Source organism: Triticum urartu, chromosome 4A (assembly GCF_056163025.1).
Source record: "Triticum urartu cultivar PI428250 chromosome 4A, HENAU_Tu73, whole genome shotgun sequence".
Lineage (NCBI taxonomy): Eukaryota > Viridiplantae > Streptophyta > Magnoliopsida > Poales > Poaceae > Triticum > Triticum urartu.
In genome coordinates this window covers 272,285,144-272,304,977 of record NC_141876.1, presented here as the reverse complement: position 1 = coordinate 272,304,977, position 19,834 = coordinate 272,285,144, and the positions used below count along the sequence as shown (strand labels likewise).

The 19,834-nt window shown below is 40.4% G+C and overlaps 1 long non-coding RNA gene across 1 annotated transcript; it reads left to right on the top strand.

Moving 5' to 3' along the window:
- The first annotated feature begins 14,319 nt into the window (after window positions 1-14,319).
- LOC147975566 (uncharacterized) lies at window positions 14,320-18,136 on the top strand. Its single transcript, XR_015600924.1, has 2 exons — window positions 14,320-17,320; window positions 17,477-18,136. It is a non-coding gene; the product is annotated as an uncharacterized LOC147975566 (long non-coding RNA).
- Window positions 18,137-19,834: the final 1,698 nt, after the last annotated feature.

Genomic DNA, 19,834 nt, shown 5'->3' with positions numbered 1-19,834 from the left:
CACGAGGCAGGGGGGCGCCCAGGGGGGTAGGGCGCGCCCCCCACCCTCGTGGACGGTGGGTGGCCCCCCTCTGGTACTTCTTTCGCCCAATATTTTTTTATCGGAAACGTGCTCCCGTGAAGTTCCAGGACTTTTCGAGTTGTGCAAATAGGTCTCTAATATTTGCTCCTTTTCCAGCCCAGAATTCCAGCTGCCGGCATTCTCCCTCTTCATGTAAACCTTGTAAAATAAGAGAGAATAGGCATAAGTATTGTGACATAATGTGTAATAACAGCCCATAATGCAATAAATATCAATATAAAAGCATGATGCAAAATGGATGTATCAACTCCCCCAAGCTTATACCTCGCTTGTCCTCAAGCGAAAGCCGAAATCGAAAAATATGTCCACATGTTTAGAGATAGAGGTGTCGATAAAAATAAAATACGGACATGAGGGCATCATGATCATTCTTAGAACAGCAACATATATATATAGTGTTACTATTCATCACCCAGGGTGCAGAATAAGTTTTCTTCATCCGAGGTAATCTTACGATCATTTCATAATTAAATTACGTTTGGAATTCAAATAGTTACATTCCTATTGATTCACTAAGTGAAATTTGACATAAGAAAATAAAAATATAGGTCATAAAACAAGAAAATTTGCAGTTTATGTGTATTTTAGACTATGTTTGTACGTTTGTAATTTTACATAACATAAAACATTTTTTACGGCGATTATATATTTTCTTATGGTTCCTTTTTGCGTCGGAAATAAGACAAAATTTATGGAACGTAAAATTACGGTGCATTGATGATAAAATAGAGGGGGTGAAGAATAACTATTCCTCACCCAGGGTGACGAATAGCGCGACCCTATATATATATATATATATTGTCATATGATCTCTTATGCTAAAGTAACAATTCAATCACAATTTCAAGTATGAATCATAAACTTCATTGAGAACCAACAAACTCTAATCTCAGTCATTAAGGCAATTGCAATTTATCAGAACATCAGAAAGAGTCAATAAGAGCTTTTCAGCAAGTCCACATACTCAACCATCATTTATTCTTTCACAATTGCTAACACTCACGCGATATTTATGCTTATGAAGTTTTAATCGGACACAGAGAAAGATAGGGGCTTATAGTTTTGCCTCCCAACCTTTTACCTCAAGGGTAATGTCAACAATAATAGTTCATGAAAACTCACATCCAATTAGCTATATATATCAGGATCTTTCCAACACATCGTGTTTGCCAAAGGATAAAATGTAAAAAGGAAAGGTGAAGATCACCATGACTCTTTGCATGAAGTATAAGACAAGAATAAAAGATAGGCCCTTCGCAGAGGGAAGCAGAAGTTGTCATGTGCTTTTATGGTTGGATGCACAAAATCTTAATGCAAAAGAACGTGACTTTATATTGCCACTTGTGATATGGACCTTTATTATGCAGTCCGTCGCTTTTATTTCTTCCACATCACAAGATCGTATAAAGCTTATTTTCTCCACACTAATAAATCATACATATTTAGAGAGCAATTTTATTGCTTGCAGTGATGACAACTTACTTGAAGGATCTTACTCAATCCATAGGTAGATATGGTGGACTCTCATGGCAAAACTAGGTTTAAGGATATTTGGAAGCACAAGTAGTATCTCTACTTGGTGCAAAGAATTTGGCTAGCATGAGAGAGAAAGGCAAGCTCAACATGTTGGATGATCCATGACAATATAATTTATTTCAGATGTAAGGAAACATAACCCATTACGTTATCTTCCTTGTCCAACATCAACTTTTTAGCATGTCATATTTTAATGAGTGCTCACAATCATAAAAGATGTCCAAGATAGTATATTTATATGTGAAAACCTCTCTTTCCTTATTACTTCCTATTAATTGCAACGATGACCAAAACTATGTTTGTCAACTCTCAACAACTTTTATTCATCATACTCTTTATATGTGAAGTCATTACTCTCCATAAGATCCATATGATCTCTTTATTTCTTTTTATTCTTTTCTTTTTTATTTTATTCCCTCGAGATCATAGCAAAATAACCAAGCCCTTGACTCAACACTAATCTTTTTTATATATAGCTCACGGACTCGATTACATAGAAGGATCATAAAGCAAAACTCAAAACTAGATCATACTAAAACTTTATTCTACTAGATCAAGATATTACCAAAAGGATCGAACTAAGAAAAACGGTAAAGATAAAGGTGTGATGGTGATACGATACCGGGGCACTCCCCCAAGCTTGGCAGTTGCCAAGGGGAGTGCCCATACCCATGTGTTTATGTCTCCTTCTTCGGGGGTGGTGATGTGATATTCTTGGCGATGATGCCCCTCAGGATACGATTCTCTTCCTCGAGCTTATTGACTTGCTGCTTGAGGTCCATTATTTCCTTATGGAGCTTTCCCGTGACGGCTAAAGCTCCTTTCACCCAAGGATGTTGCATAGCTGCAGGAGAACAAGTAACACTCTTTTCATATTTTCATAAGAAAGAAATCTAATGTTGGAAGGGATGACTGAGTTTGGAATGGCAGAGCTCTATAGTTCTCCCATCGTGAATCCGGCTCGGAAATGAGAAGTAACTTCTTAATCCTCCTCCATGGCATCTATCCTTTTCAAGTCGGCCTCCATCTCTTCCTCGGTTGATGGACCAAAGTGGTCAGCATCGCTGTTTGCTCTTGGCCCCGGTGTCGGATGAGACACCCGACTCTCCCCGACTGACTCTTGAGAAGACATCTTGCTCTAAATCTGCCGCAGAAACAGCTCGAAACAAAGACAGAAGATATTTGCGTGGTACGGTTGTCAAAACCTTCGGGAGATTATATAGTGATTTTTTACCGACCAAAAGAAGTATCATGCAAGAAAACGGAGTCCGAAGAGCACACGAGGCAGGGGGGCGCGCCTAGGGGGTAGGGCGCGCCCTCGACCCTCGTGGAAGCCTTGTGTCCTTTCCAGACTACTTCTTATTTTCCTATTTACTTAAATATTCCAAAACGGAGAAAAACTGCTATTAGAATTGTTTTGGAGTCAGTTTACTTACCGTACCTCATACCTCTTCCTTTTGGGGGTCTGGAACGTTTTGGAAAGTGTCCCTTATGTATTCCTCCGGGGTTACGGTTTCAATAACAGTAGTTTCAACATTTATGGGATTACCTGAGATATAATGTTTGATTCTTTGACCGTTCACCACCCTCGGGTTTCTGCCTTCGAAGTTGTTGATTTTTATAGCACCAGAATGGTAGACCTCCTCAATGACGTAAGGACCTTCCCGTTTAGAGAGAAGTTTTCCTGCAAAAAATCTTAAACGAGAGTTGTATAATAATACATAATCTCCTACATTAAACTCATGTTTTTGTATCCTTTTGTCATGCCATCTTTTAACTTTTTCTTTAAATAGTTTGGCATTCTCATAAGCCTGGGCTCTCCATTCATCAAGTGAGCTAATGTCAAAAAGCCTCTTCTCATCGGCAAGTTTGAAATCATAATTGAGCTCTTTAATGGACCAATATGCCTTATGTTCTAGTTCAAGAGGTAAGTGACATGCTTTTCCATAAACCATTTTATACAGAGACATACCTATAGGATTTTTATATGCAGTTCTATAGGCCCATAATGCATCATCAAGTTTCTTGGACCAATTTTCTAGATCTATTAACAGTCTTTTGCAAGATTAATTTAAGTTCTCTATTACTTAATTCTACTTGACCACTAGACTATGGATGATATGGAGATGCAATTCTATGAGTAACATCATACTTAGCAAGCATTTTACGAAAAGCACCATGAATAAAATGTGAACCACCATCAGTCATTAAGTATCTAGGGACTCCAAACCTCAGAAACATAACTTATTTAATCATCTTAATAGAGGTGTTATGATCAGCACTACTAGTTGGAATAGCTTCTACCCACTTAGTAACGTAATCAACAGCAACTAAAATATGTGTGTACCCATTAGAGGAAGGAAAAGGTCCCATATAATCAAAGCCCCAAACATTAAATGGTTCAATAACAAGTGAATAATTCATAGGCATTTCTTGACGTCTACTAATATTACCAATCCTTTGACATTCATCACAAGACAAGACAAACTTACGGGCATCTTTGAAGAGAGTAGGCCAATAAAAACCAGATTGCAATACCTTATGTGCAGTTCTGTCTCCAGCATGGTGTCCTCCATAAGCCTCGGAGTGACACTTGTGTAGGATCTGTTCCTGTTCATGCTCAGGTACACAATGTCTAATAACACCATCTACTCCTTCTTTATAAAGATGTGGGTCATCCCAAAAGTAATGTCTTAAATCATAGAAGAACTTTTTCTTTTGATGGTATGTGAGACTAGGTGGTATAAATTTAGCAACAATGTAATTAGCATAATCAGCATACCATGGAGCAGTACGAGAAGCATTTATGACAGCTAATTGTTCATCAGGAAAGCTATCATCAATAGGTAGTGGATCCTCAAGAACATTCTCTAACCTATACAAGTTGTCTGCAACGGGGTTCTCAGCTCCCTTTCTATCAATGATATGCAAATCAAATTCTTGTACTAAGAGAACCCATCTAATAAGTCTAGGTTTAGCATCTTTCTTTTCCATAAGATATTTAATAGCAGCATGATCAGTGTGAACGGTTACTTTAGAATCAACAATGTAAGGTCTGGACTTATCACAAACAAATATAACTGCTAAAAATTCTTTTTCAGTAGTAGCATAGTTTCTCTGGGCACAGTCTAGAGTTTTACTAGCATATTGAATAACATTTAATTTCTTATCAACTATTTGTCCTAGAACAGCCCCTACAGCATAATCACTAGCATCACACATAATTTCAAATGGTAAATTCCAATCAGGAGGTTGAACAATAGGTGCATAAACCAAAGCTTTCTTAAGTATTTCAAATGCTTCTACACAGTCATCATCAAAGACAAAAGGAACATCTTTTTGTAAGAGATTAGTTAGAGGCCGAGAAATTTTAGAGAAGTCCTTAATGAACTTCCTATAAAAACCGGCATGACCAAGGAAGCTTCTTATACCTTTAATGTCCTTCGGACACGACATCTTTTCAATAGCATCAACTTTAGCTTTATCAACTTCAATACCTCTTTCAGAAATTTTATGCCCCAAGACAATACCTTCATTAACCATAAAGTGGCACTTCTCCCAATTCAAGACAAGATTAGTTTCTTCACATCTCTGCAAAACTCGATCAAGGTTGCTTAAGCAATCATCAAAGGAGGTTCCTAAATGGAGAAATCATCCATGAAAACCTCAACAATCTTTTCACAAAAGTCAGAGAATATAGCAGTCATACATCTTTGAAAAGTAGCAGGTGCATTGCATAAACCAAAAGGCATACGTCTATAAGCAAAGGTACCGAAAGGACAAGTAAAAGTTGTCTTTTCTTGATCCTATTTTGACACAGCTATTTGGGAGAAACCAGAATAACCATCTAGAAAGCAAAAATGTGTATGTTTGGATAGTCTTTCTAGCATTTGATCAATAAAAGGTAAAGGGTAATGATCCTTTTTAGTAGCTTTATTTAGTTTGCGGAAATCAATTACCATTCTATAACCTGTAACAATTGTTTGTGGGATCAATTCATCTTTATCATTAGGAACAACAGTAATACCTCCCTTCTTAGGGACACAATGAACAGGGCTTACCCACTGACTATCAGCAACGGGATAAATTATACCTTCCTCCAGAAGCTTCAGTATTTCTTTTCTTACCACTTCTTTCATCTTAGGATTTAACCGTCGTTGGTGATCAACAACCGGTTTCGCGTCTTTCTCCAATTTTATTTTGTGCTGGCAGAGAGTGGGACTAATGCCCTTAAGATCATCAAGAGTATATCCAATAGCAGCATGGTGCTTCTTCAGAGTTTTCAATAATTTATTTTCTTCATGCTCTGAAAGGTTAGCACTAATAATAACAGGATATATCTCTTTCTCATCAAGATAAGCATATTTAAGAGTATCAGGTAAAGGTTTAAGCTCAAACACGGGATCACCCTTGGGTGGAGGAGGATCCCCTAGGATTTCAACAGGCAAGTTGTGTTTCAAAATAGGTCCCTATTTAAAGAATACTTCATCTATTTCCCTTCTTTCATTCATAAACATATCATTTTCATGGTCTAGCAAATATTGCTCTAAAGGATCATTAGGAGGCACGGCAATAGAAGCAAGACCAATAATTTCATCTTTACTAGGCAATTCTTTATCATGGGGTTGTCTATGAAACTTAGCAAAATTAAACTCATGAGACATATCCCCTAAACCAATAGAAACAATATCCTTATTGCAGTCTATCTTAGCATTAACAGTATTCAAGAAGGGTCTACCAAAAATAATGGGACAAAAGTCATCTTGTGGGGAACCGAGAACAAGAAAATCAGCATGATATTTAAATTTCCCACACAAGACTTCAACATATCTAATAATCCCAACAGGTGAAATAGTGTCTCTATTGGCAAGCTTAATTGTAACATCAATTTCTTCTAACTCAGCAGGTGCACTATCATGCATAATTTCTTTGTATACGGAATGAGGTATTGCACTTGCACTAGCACCCATATCACATAAGGCATGATAGCAATGATCTCCTATTTTAACAGAAATAATAGGCATGCCTACAACAGGTCTATGTTTATTTTTAGTATCAGGTCTAGCAATTCTAGCAGCTTCATTACAGAAGTAAATAACATGTCCATCAATATTATCGGCCAAGAGATATTTAACCATAGCAACACTAGGTTCAACTTTAATTTGCTCAGAGGGAGTAGGTGTTCTAGTATTGCTCTTACGAACCACAGTTGAAGCTTTAGCATGATCCTTTATTCTAACAGGGAAAGGTGGTTTCTCAATATAAGCAGTGGGAACAACATGATCATTATAAGTGACAGTCTTTTCTTCAACTTTAATAGGTGCAACTACTTTTACTTCAATTGGAGGATTATATTTAAACCACTTCTCCTTAGGGAGATCAACATGAGTAGCAAAGGATTCACAGAAAGAAGCTACTATCTCAGAGTCAAGTCTATATTTAGTGCTAAATTCATGGAAAGCATCGGTATCCATAAAAGATTTAACACAATCAAACTTGGGTGTTATACCTGACTCCTTACCTTCGTCGAGGTCCCAATCTTCAGAGTTGCATTTAATTATTTCCAATAAATCCTATTTGAATTCAATAGTATTCACCATAAAAGATCCAGTACAAGAAGTGTCGAGCATGGAGCGATTACTGAGAGAAAGCCGAGCATAAAATTTTTGAATAATCATTTCTTTTGAGAGCTCATGATTGGGGCATGAATATAACATTGACTTAAGCCTCCCCCAAGCTTGAGCGATGCTTTCTCCTTCGCGAGGCCAAAAATTATATATATAATTACGATCACGATGAACAAGATGCATAGGATAAAACTTCTGATGAAATTCCAATTTCAATCAGTTATAGTTCCATGATCCCATATCATCACATAGCCTAAACCATGTCAATGCCTCTCCCTTCAAAGATAAAGGTAAGACCTTCTTCTTGATAACATACTAGGGCATACCTGCAAGCTTAAATAATCCACAAACTTCATCCACATAGATTAGGTGCAAATCGGGATGCAATTTTTCATCTCATGTAAAAGGAATAGCTAGCAGTTTCTCTATCATACCCGAAGGAATTTCAAAGTAAACATTTTCAGTAGGTTCAGTAGGTTGAGGAACAACTCTTTGCTCTACTGGTCGGGGTGAAGATACCCCGAACAAGCCCCTCAAAGGATTATGTTCCATAGTAACAAGTGACAGTAAATTTCAACACACTATATAAATTTTTCCTTACCAAATTCTACCTACCAAAGTCACTTCACTCCCCGGCAACGGCACCAGAAAAGAGTCTTGATGACCCACAAGTGTAGGGGTTCTATCGTAGTACTTTCGATAAGTAAGAGTGTCGAACCCAACGAGGAGCAGAAGAAAATGATAAGCAGTTTTCAGTAAGGTATTCTCTGCAAGCACTGAAATTATCGGTAACAGGTAGTTTTGTGATAAGGTAATTTGTAACAGGTAACAAATACTAAAAGTAAATAAGGTTCAGCAAGATGTCCCAATCCTTTTTGTAGCAAAAGACAAGCCTGGAGAAACTCTTATATAAAGGAAAACGCTCTTGAGGACACATGGGAATTATCGTCAAGCTAGTTTTCACCACGTTCATATGATTCGCGTTTGGTACTTTGATAATTTGATATGTGGGTGGACCAGTGCTTGGGTACTGTCCTTCCTTGGACAAGCATCCCACTTATGATTAACAACTATTGCAAGCATCTGCAACTACAACAGAAGTATTAAGGTAAACCTAACCATAGCATGAAACATATGGATCCAAATCAGACCCTTATGAAGCAACGCATAAACTAGGGTTTAAGCTTCTCTCACTCTAGCAACCCATCATCTACTTATTACTTCCCAATGCCTTTCTCTAGGCCCAAACAATGGTGAAGTGACATGTAGTCGACGTTCACATGACACCACTAGAGGAGAGACAACATACATCTCATCAAAATATCGAACGAATACCAAATTCACATGACTACTTATAGCAAGACTTCTCCCATGTCCTCAGGATCAAACTTAACTACTCACAAAGCATATTCATGTTCATAATCAGAGGGGTATTAATATGCATAATGGATCTGAACATATGATCTTCCACCAAGTAAACCAACTAGCATCAACTACAAGGAGTAATCAACACTACTAGCAACCCACAGGTACCAATCTAAGGCTTTGGGAAAAAGATTGGATACAAGAGATGAACTAGGGTTTGAGATGAGATGGTGCTGGTGAAGATGTTGATGGAGATTGACCCCCTCCCAATGAGAGGATCGTTGGTGATGACGATGGTGATGATTTCTCCCTCCCGGAGGGAAGTTTCCCCGGCAGAACAGCTCCGACGGAGCCCTAGATTGGTTCCGCCAAGGTTCCGCCTCGTGGAGGCGGAGTTTCATCCCATGAGCTTGCTTATGATTTTTTTTCAACGAAAGAAACCAGGGGGCCCATGAGGGAGGGGGCGCGCCCCCCCACCCTCGTGGACGGTGGGTGGCCCCCTCTGGTACTTCTTTTGCCCTATATTTTTTATAAATATTCTAAAACATGCTCCCGTGAAGTTTCAGGACTTTTGGAGTTGTGCAGAATAAGTCTCTAATATTTGCTCCTTTTCCAGCCCAGAATTCCAGCTGCCGGCATTCTCCCTCTTCATGTAAACCTTGTAAAATAAGAGAGAATAGGCATAAGTATTGTGACATAATGTGTAATAACAGCCCATAATGCAATAAATATCAATATAAAAGCATGATGCAAAATGGATGTATCACACGTTCGTAGTCGGATCGTCAAAGTCTACTTCCTCCAAAACGATAGCCACCATCTCATCGAAAGACGGGACACCTTTGCCTCTATCAATGTGCTACTTTATTAATACATGGCTCCCTTCCACTCTTATACAGTGCCTAGGAGCATGTGCTGCAGCTGGCTCTTGCATGAGAGCCCACTTACATTCTCTCTCCTATCCTTCTCCTCCAACTATGGATAGAAATGTAAATAATTGAGATCGAGAGAGAATCAACAATCAATGTAATTGAATTAGTATTCTTTATTGATGGGAATGAATCCTTATATACCCACGAGGGAGGGGGCGCGCCCCCCCACCCTCGTGGACGGTGGGTGGCCCCCTCTGGTACTTCTTTCGCCCTATATTTTTTATAAATATTCTGAAACATGCTCCCGTGAAGTTTCAGGACTTTTGGAGTTGTGCAGAATAAGTCTCTAATATTTGCTCCTTTTCCAGCCCAGAATTCCAGCTGCCGGCATTCTCCCTCTTCATGTAAACCTTGTAAAATAAGAGAGAATAGGCATAAGTATTGTGACATAATGTGTAATAACAGCCCATAATGCAATAAATATCAATATAAAAGCATGATGCAAAATGGATGTATCACACGTTCGTAGTCGGATCGTCAAACTCTACTTCCTTCAAAACGATAGCCACCATCTCATCGAAAGACGGGACACCTTTGCCTCTATCAATGTGCTACTTTATTAATACATGGCTCACCTTCCACTCTTATACAGTGCCTAGGAGCATGTGCTGCAGCTGGCTCTTGCATGAGAGCCCACTTACATTCTCTCTCCTATCCTTCTCCTCCAACTAAGGATAGAAATGTAAATAATTGAGATCGAGAGAGAATCAACAATCAATGTAATTGAATTAGTATTCTTTATTGATGGGAATGAATCCTTATATACATCATGGATGGATGCCTTCAAGGGATACATCGGTTCCCAGAGGCGACGTTCCAGGGAGTAACCGCTACGAGGGTTCCCACGTCGTGGGATAAACATGCGGGAGAGCGGGGATTTATCCCCTAATAACACCGGGTTATTATTCTTAACACTCCCCCTAATCACCGCTTGACTACATAAGGATCCATCATCTTTGATTAATTCTCCTCCAAAACCCATGTGGAAAAATGTGAGGAGTAGTGTAGGATATGTTGCTAAAACTCCCGCAAACCCAGTGGGAAAAATAAGGAGAAAATGATGCAACATATCAATAATTATCATCTCCTTTAACTCGATATGTGAGAAACATGGAGTTTGGAGAACAATAAACATGCCGTATATACTTTCTTAAAAAACCCCGGTGGGGAAAATTGAAAGTATGACATATGATCTTATGTTGATATTACCTCATTAAAAACCTTTATGAGTAGCTACGAAGTAAACTCATGAAGGAAAAAAAGAGAGTATAATGTGATGCTTTAAACAGGGATAATTTTAGGAAGATACTCCCCCTAATTCTTGAAAATTTCGAAGCCATCACATACCAATTCCATGAACATATTTCTGGAATGTAGAAGTTGGTAGAGACTTGGTGAACAAATTAGTCACATGATTTGACTTGCAACATATGCAATATAGTGATATTGCTTATTACGTAACCTGTTTGCATCCGGGCAACACAAGAAAAATTATTGTTGAGATAATGGTTGGTGGATGTAGCCATGCAGTCTGTTTCGAAGACTCTTCATGAGAGGGCTACCACACCTAGTAGGAACACTAAGCTTGTCTACCATCTGACATTGTGGAGATCTGATCGATGTATCCAATGATATCGGGTGTTCACATTTCTATGAAACTAAAAAAATAGGACGAGATGTTTGATGCCTTGGAGATATCGAAAGATATTCTTGAGTACCAACCAATTGTGTTTGGTGGATCCAATGGCATTATGGAACGTTGAGTCCCAATATCTCATTTCCATCATCTCTTGGTCTAAATAGATCTTTCTCTACGTCTAGAGAATGAACTACCATGAGAGTTATGGATGGATAAGATTTTTCCACAATGAGTTTCTCCAATATATTATGGATATAGACAACATAGTATACCATAATGTATGAATGAAGGTGTTCAATTTGTAGTAACGAGTGGTATTTTGGTTTACCCAAATCCTCCATTTTAAATTCCATCATTTAGATTATTACACGTGTCATCATTGCAGACACATAAACATGGATAATCATTATTGTAGGAGTAATCTTTGTGTATAAGGAACTCACTAAGTCGGTTGTACCATATGTATTGACAACAATAAGTCGTATGGTGACTTACTGATTTTTACACAATGTATGTTGCATTTTGCATTTCGATTCAAAAGTGAGATTCCATCGGGAATCAATAATATATGTCTGAATCTAGTGGTCCACATGTATATGTAATCACTACATCTATCAACTACACAGATAGATGATTTTGTATTGCCAATGATATAAGTTATCGGAAAGATATTCCAGCTCTGGAGAATAGTTGGGTATCTGCGTGAACCCTTGTGCTACAATACTTGCTCTATGTTTCACCACTTCATTGTTCTCAATTCTGTTTCCAGAAGAAAACTGGTGTAGGTATTGCTTATGAATACCTTCCCGTTACTGAGCAATATTATTTCTACCTAGATTATACCCTTTGCTTGAGTTCAGTCTGAGTGTTGTTCACACTTTGCCATGGCCATGGTCTTTGGATCTGAATCACTTGAAAAGCTTTTTTTTCAATCTGGTTGAGAAATGTATGTCGACAATTGTAGACTTATGGCTCTATGTTTCTCTAGAATCTATATATCAATATATAGTTGATGGAAATATCGTTACCCATGGTGATTGCTCGCGATTTCCCAATGCGATTGAGTCGGGTATTTCAATGTCCCGGTCATTGTGTGCACCATGACCTGGGTTGGTGGAGGTTTCCCGTCCACTGGGCGTATACTATCCATTAGGTGTCTGCCAATGTGAAGTTGACTTGCATTTACTGATTCACAGGCCTTGATATCCTTGCTTGCGAGAAGCTGAATCCTGATGTATTTCTCCCAGAGTGGAGTGGATTTTGCTGGTACCTCCACTCTTTTAGGCGTACTTTTGCAGGATTGTAGGATTGTGTGACACCTTTATAGTTAGTAAATGAATCTGGCAGGTTATTTGCAATGTGTTGCAAATCTTCTGAACGCATGGTTCAGATCTCATTGAGTACGTGGATTTGAGGCAGAAATGTGTTGAACATTCCACTAATTTCCTAGCATTCTTTATGGTACTTGAAATCTCCCCCTAATGCATGGAAATGTTCCTCATTGAATCAGCATACTAGCCTTGAATAACTCCCCAAGCGAGGGGCTTGAGGTATTGACGAAAATACAAGTATTCCTCACATAGATCCCAACTATATGTTGAGGGGCCAATGATGTATGTCGGGTGGTGATATCGGTATGCAACCGAATTACCGCAGATAGGAAATACTTGGTAGATATCCACATATCAAAGATAGAGGGGAATAATATTATGCAGTTCTATCATGAGCGTGTAAAACTGCATGACTCCAACGTAAAGTTGGTAAGTTGCAATTCCAAAGTAAAGATAATGCAATGAGATTAACTCTTTGAATAGGATTCTACCAAACCATTTTAGTCTAGACATTAGGACAAATTGCTAAACTTCAATCCAAAGGCCATAGAGAAGGCCCTCAAGGAGAATTCTGCAATGTTATACATTCGATTTGCTTGAAATCGATGTCAGGATAATGAGCCAATGGTTTTGTGTGAATAAAGCACACACTTAAGACCATCATGTAGATATGTCTTTTAGAACCATGGAATACCTGAATAGTCCACTCAATGGCTGGGAATAGCCACTTACCTCGACTTGATGCATTCAAGAAGTCTGAGTGGTTCAGCATAGACTTTAAGGTGTGCGAGCCTTAAAATTAGCTTCCATATGTCACTTGTAGTGCACATAAAATCCAAATGTTATTAGAATTTAGTATCATAATAATCATAAACTATTGGAATTGTTGATAGTTTCAGTTTCAACCCAATGTCTCGATGACCAAGGCGAGTATGCCAAGTTTGTCATGTACAAGACACTCTGGAAAACTATCTCGTACACAACATGTGCTATGGGTTGTGTCGTATGTGTAGTACAATTCAGATGATACACATAGAATGTGCTTGCTATATCCATTGCACATGGTAAAGAGAAGTTATTTCTCTTTGTTGTCATCATAAGTTTCGCTATGGAAACTAGTTTGACGGATACCTTCATAATTTAGTAGGGTACGAGTTAAACCTTGTAAGCAATAAAGCATCCCGACGTTACTCGAGTACCCACAGGGATAGTAAATATGACTCGAGTTGAGCCAACAAATAGCTCATCGCGTCTAGCGATTTAAATATCTCCTTTCTCTCAATGAGTGTCGAAACATTGGACTTCCCTGAGTATAAAGTTCATGGTGCATATGTCCACAAGGCACATATCATTTTTCATTGGAATGACTCTCGTACAAATCTCTATATAGGCATGAAGATTCTCAATATGAAAATCATTGTCAGATATATAAAATACATACAAATGTATTTGTATCAAAGTGTTGATATAGTATATTGTGATTGATTGAGGCAAAGGTGTCCCGTCTTTCAATGAAATGGTGATTATCGTATTGGAGTAGACTTTCACGATCCGACTATGAATATGCGAGGACGTCGCGCCTTAGCAATCGCTAAACCAACTCTGAGAGGTTATTGACCACGTCGGAACACGATCAACCTGACCACGAAGGTCTATTTCCTGCAAGCAAACGAAGAACAAGCAAGAAACTAAGATTGCAATCTGGATATTGTGAAGATGAAAACTTTATTGATCAAGGTGGGGTTCTGTGACGCCTTTGTCTGGTCGTTGAACACAAACGAAGTACGCGAAGTTGCAGCTATGGCAAACTTTTAATCTAAACAAAACTCAAAGTCTAAACGATACCCTAAGGGTTGTATATATGGAGGAAAGAGGGGGGAATTTCGTGGCCCCTGGAGGAGGGGTCCGAAACCAACCCTAACTCTTGTTTCCCCACACATACGGACTCTAAAAACAGCCTATAATCAAGTATTTCGAAATTACATGTGCCAGGCCTAAAAATAAGGTGACGCAGCATCTAGAATAGCCTCTGGTGGAAATTTATGAAGTGGCATCTTGTATATTTCGTCCAAGGCTTCATGCACTTATTATGGTGGCTTCAAAGTCCTGGAATCATCACTTGTAACTCTGTTCTTGTTCCCCTTGCGCATGCCATCATCTCCATGCTTGAACTTGCTCCAAGGTTCATCTTTCTTGTCCAAGCTAGGCCCTTCATTTGTAAGCAAAAGAAATGTATCCAATTTAGGCAGCATCATATTCTCATGAAAATTAGAATCGTTACTAAGAAATGAAAGTACCTGGTAATTCAATTGGCGTGCACGAACTCTAGTATTTGGTCCAGTATGTATAGCAGCAGGGGTTGTGGGTGTAACAATGGTATTGATGTCCTCATCAGTGATATACAATACATGGTGACAACAATAATCGTGTTCTTATTAGAACATCATAAATGGACATAAATAAATAGATCACTAAATAGAGTAAGGGACTAAATGTATATAGTCTTTAAACATGTCGGTTGATGCATATTCAACCATCATGCTCTCCATGCTCATAGGGTCTCGTGACAGCTTGATGGTGTCAGGTTGAGGGTTTGAAGTGAGTTTCAAACCATTATCCTTGAGGTCCTTTGCGTCTCGGTGGCGTGGCTTGAACTACACGCGCTATCCATGGATGCAAGACTGATCTTGATGTCCATGACCCGCTTAAGTAAGTTTTGGGCATTGAGGGTAAGATCCTCAAATTGTTAGCCATCAATTACTTATAGGGGCTAGCCAGAGATAACTAATTTACAAGAAGTAAATTAAAAATCATCATGGTTTTGTAATAAGAATGCAAAAATTTGACTCAAGTGTATAACTTGAAAATGCTCAACATCAATTGTGGGAACATAACACATTGAAGATCATACAGATCTCACAGTAATAGAGATAGTCTGCACATGGGCAGTAGATCCAACTCATTACATTGTGTTTTCCTAATATAATGAGGGAGGTATTATTGTAAAAAAAAATACGAGTTTGTTGTGTGGGAGAAATCAATCTCGACCGCTGTGATATGTTCATGAAGAATGGCAATGTGGTAAACACACAGAACATAACATCTCCGGTGAAAAACTAGTAATTTATTTATATTATAGATTGCGTAATATAAATACATCTTAATGTTGCAAAATTAATAGATTTCAAGAAGGTGGCTCGAAATCATTAGTGTGAATCTCAAATTGCTAAGGATGACACGTTGAATTTTGCATATGTATTTGCAAGAAATTGAAAATCTCAATTGCAAATAGATGTATTATTCTCGACATGTATTTAACATAGAAATAGATACATCATAGAAATATTTCGGAATACTGTGTACTCAACAGAAAAACAGTACTATAAAGATACTGAATATACTTTGCAAAAGATTTAAAATCTTAATTGCATTACACGTAATTAATCTCGACTCGTGGCAAACGTGAAAATATATTACATCAATTTAGGATCTGGAATACATCGGTACTCAACAAAAACAATATTAAAATAGTTTTTTTTACTGAATGTAAAAGATTCTGAAACAGAATTAAAACACTGCTAGAGCAAATAAGCAAATTGGCAAGTGTTGTTGGTTGCCAAAATTTCCAGCGCATGTATGTAGGCCACGTAATGCATATTAGGCAGCCCATCTGGTCAATTGGTCAGATAAGGAAGCGACCACAGATGAAAAATCCCATGCAGCTTTCTATCCCCAATCCACGAAGACCAAGACATGCGGAGACCAACGGAGAGAGGTACTGCCGCCGTGTTCATCCTCGTCGGAAGAGCCTCCAGGAAGGAGGTGAGACCCCGTTGGAGGCGCTGTTCGCGACCTCGAGAGCTACTGGGCATGTGCCGGCGCGATCGGAGTGGATGCTTGATGGTGGACTCGCCAGCGGGACGCCGATGGCCAAGAGGCGACGACAATGCCCCGCGCGCGGCGAAAACGGTGGGTGGCCGCCTGACCGGCGTCGGCGATAGTAGACGTGGCGCGACGGTGTCGACGTCAACAACCGCATGGTTGGAGGAGCCGCCCGTGACTGAACAGAAGACGAAGAAGGACGCGTCGGTCGGCGCCGAGACGAAGGACCTCAACGACCGCAGGGGTCGAAGATGGCAGGCGCGGCGGCGCGATGGCGTGCTCGGGACGAGCGCCACCGCATCCATCGAAGAACCGAGGCCGATGGTATTTTTCTGCTCCTTTACGCACTCGGGTGAGTGCAACTTTCGGCCGACAGCCGAGCGGAGAGCAGCTGGAGGTCGCTCCAGGTGCATGGCCTGGGCCTCCACGGCCTTTGGCCGGCCCATCCACAGCCGCACCGCATAAGAGGAGTGGAGCGGTTACGGATAAGGTCGAAGACCCGAACCACCCCGACCCCCATCTCCGATCGAGCGCCGCCGATGGTTATAGCAGCGGCCGCATCCCCTCGCGTCTCCGGCGAAAATCGGATGCCGCCACCCGCATGTCTAGGCGGCCACGCCTCCGCGAGAGCCCGGCCAGGGGCCATGGCCATAGGCACCAGTGCACCACCATCCTGGGAGCAGCGTCGAGGCTGCGCCGCTGGCCGGTATCGCTGCCCTCGCGGTGAGCACCTCCGTCCCGCGCCAAGGCCGAAGACCATGACTGCGCCGTGGGCGCCGCCTCAGTTGCGGGTTGGGCGCCGCTGCCACGACCTCCAGCCAGAGGTTGTACGCGACGGAGACTAGGCGGGGAGGGATGTGTTATGCCACAACCAAGAAGATGTTGATGTTCTTCTGGTTGTTGCTTGCCTGAAGACAAATGCCAAAGGTACAAGTTCCTGATGATAGCTTTTGTTGTTTGCAAAAATAAAATCGGAAAGTAGCACCTTGTTCATGTAGTAATTAGATCAAGACTTTGCTTTCTGGTGGTTGCTTGATCTCCTCTGACTCCGTCTTGTCTCTTTCTCGAGAAAAATCAATCCAGCGCAAGGATTTTCGTGGAGCCCTGAAGTGAAGATCGCCGTAGATCAGAACCGTTGGAGTTGCTACCCGGGGCAGGGGGGCGGCCGCCCCGGGCCCCCGAGGGGCCCCCAAGTCTGCCAGTTAATATGACTGGGCCTGTGCTAATACAGTTTGTAAAATGTTATAACTGGGCCTAGTTTACCTGCACTGGTTACGTTTTGGAGAGATCCATCGACCAGGGATCAAGAGCGGATTTTGCGGCGTAACGTGGGGGAGTGATTTCGTGGGTTTACATCACGCACGATGACAATCGCCTGCAGGCTGTTCGCCTTTTTTTAGGCCAATCGCCTTAAAACCTCATCGCCAGCAGTTTGCGGCGGCCGGATGGCTGGGGATTGCAGACGCGAGACAACCACACCTCACCGTGGCACCGCCGCAGCAGCAGCTCCAGCCTACGCCTCATCACCGCCGCTGATGTGAGAGGTGTCCTATATCTTAACGATTTTGTCCTAACTTATGCCCAGCTTTTTTGCTCCCTATAACTACGACTCATCAAGGCTTGAAGGGTCGGTACAGGGTTGAGTTTACTGGGTTGCTTGCCGGACCGCCGAATCCAGGTATGTACATACCATGTAGAACTCTCGACACAATGAAAGTTATGTATAGCTTATAGTTCTCTGCATCTTAGCCGAGTAAAATTGTTTGATGAAAGGTAGTGTTTGCGTGTACTTGCAATATGAAATTACGTTCACTTTCCTAAAAAAATTACATTCACTTCTTTTTCTTGAAAACCATCAAAGAAATGTCAAAACACAGCAAAATATATAACTACGTGGTTAATTTTGTCGGATTAATTAGGAATAGTTGAAGCACCCGCAAATAAGAAGGGCATGACAATGCTAATAAGCAACAAATCTTCATGGAGTAATTGAAGAATCGTGACCGAACAATTATTCTTTTATAGTAATCCATAATCATTCCTATTGCATGTTGTAGTATGTTGTATGGTAAAAAACTTAATGTTTCACAAAGTTTATACTGAAAGTAGCCTTTGAAAGTTAAAGGGCCCCGGGTTCTAGTTTCGCCTTGGGCCCCTAAAATCTCAGGACCGGCCCTGTTGCTACCTCTACTGTATGGAGCACGACCGTTGTCGGGGAGTGCGTCGCCGGAAACGCCTTGCGGCGAGCGTGCTGATAACGTGTAAAGAATTGAGATCGAGAGAGAATCAACAATTGATGTAACTGAATCAGTATTGTTTATTGATGGGAATGAATCCTTATATACATCATGGATGGACGCCTTCAAGGGATACGTCGGTGCCCAGAGGGGAGTAACCGCTACGACGGTTCCCATGTCGTGGGATAAAGCGGCAGAGCGGGGATTTATCCCCTAAATCCCCTAATAACACTGGGTTATTATTAAGAAATATTATCTTACTTCTTACAGCCTGCTGACTATACCTTTATTGTACTTGCTCTGATGTTCACTATCGTCCCTGGTGAGCTCCTCCAGCCGACGGCAGATTGAGATCCAGCCTTGCTGTGGACAAGTAACCGATGAAGAGTACAGTGACTGACCCCCTTCTTCACATTGTCCAATGAAGGATCAAACAATACATGATCTATGGCCAACTCCACCGCGCGACCCCAAACGGATGTCCGTTTGTCCGGATTTTGTCTATTTGGGTAGCGATTTGGGGTCGTGTTCAGGCGTGTCCTGGGATGCGCGCGGCCGCATCCATTTGCCCCATCCTGTCCGTCAGGGCCAAAAATGGGACGCGGAGTTTCTGCACCCGAGCTCAAATGAGCTCGGGTGAACAGTAAAATCAAAACTAAATCAAATTTTTTTAAAAAAAATCTAAATTTTTTTTGGGAGAAACATTGACAAAAGTTCTAAGTGCTTGCAAAAATTGGCCATGAAATCACATTTTTAGAAGGCGTGGCAAAAAAAACAAAATCAGTACTAAGAAAAAGCTACTTCCAAAAGCATTTTGGAGCACTGAATTTGTTTTTTTTGCCATGCTTTACAGGAATGTGATTTTATGATGAATTTTTGCAAGCACTTAGAACTTTTGTCAATGTTTCTTCCAAAAAAAATTTGGAATTTTTTGATTTTTTTTCGATTTTACTGTTCACCGAGCTTAAATGAGCTTGGGAGCAGAAAGGCACTTTCGCTAAAAATGCCCATATTTTTGTTAAAACTAGTTTGCACGTCCAAATATTTGTCTAAAAATTAAAATAGTTTTACAACCCAACTGAAATTGTCCTTAATAAAAAAGTTTTACAACCAAATCGAAATTGTCTTGACTGAACATAAAATGAACCAATACGTGTATTGGTTGCCAATGTGATCCCACACATGCTCAACCAAGTCATTTTGA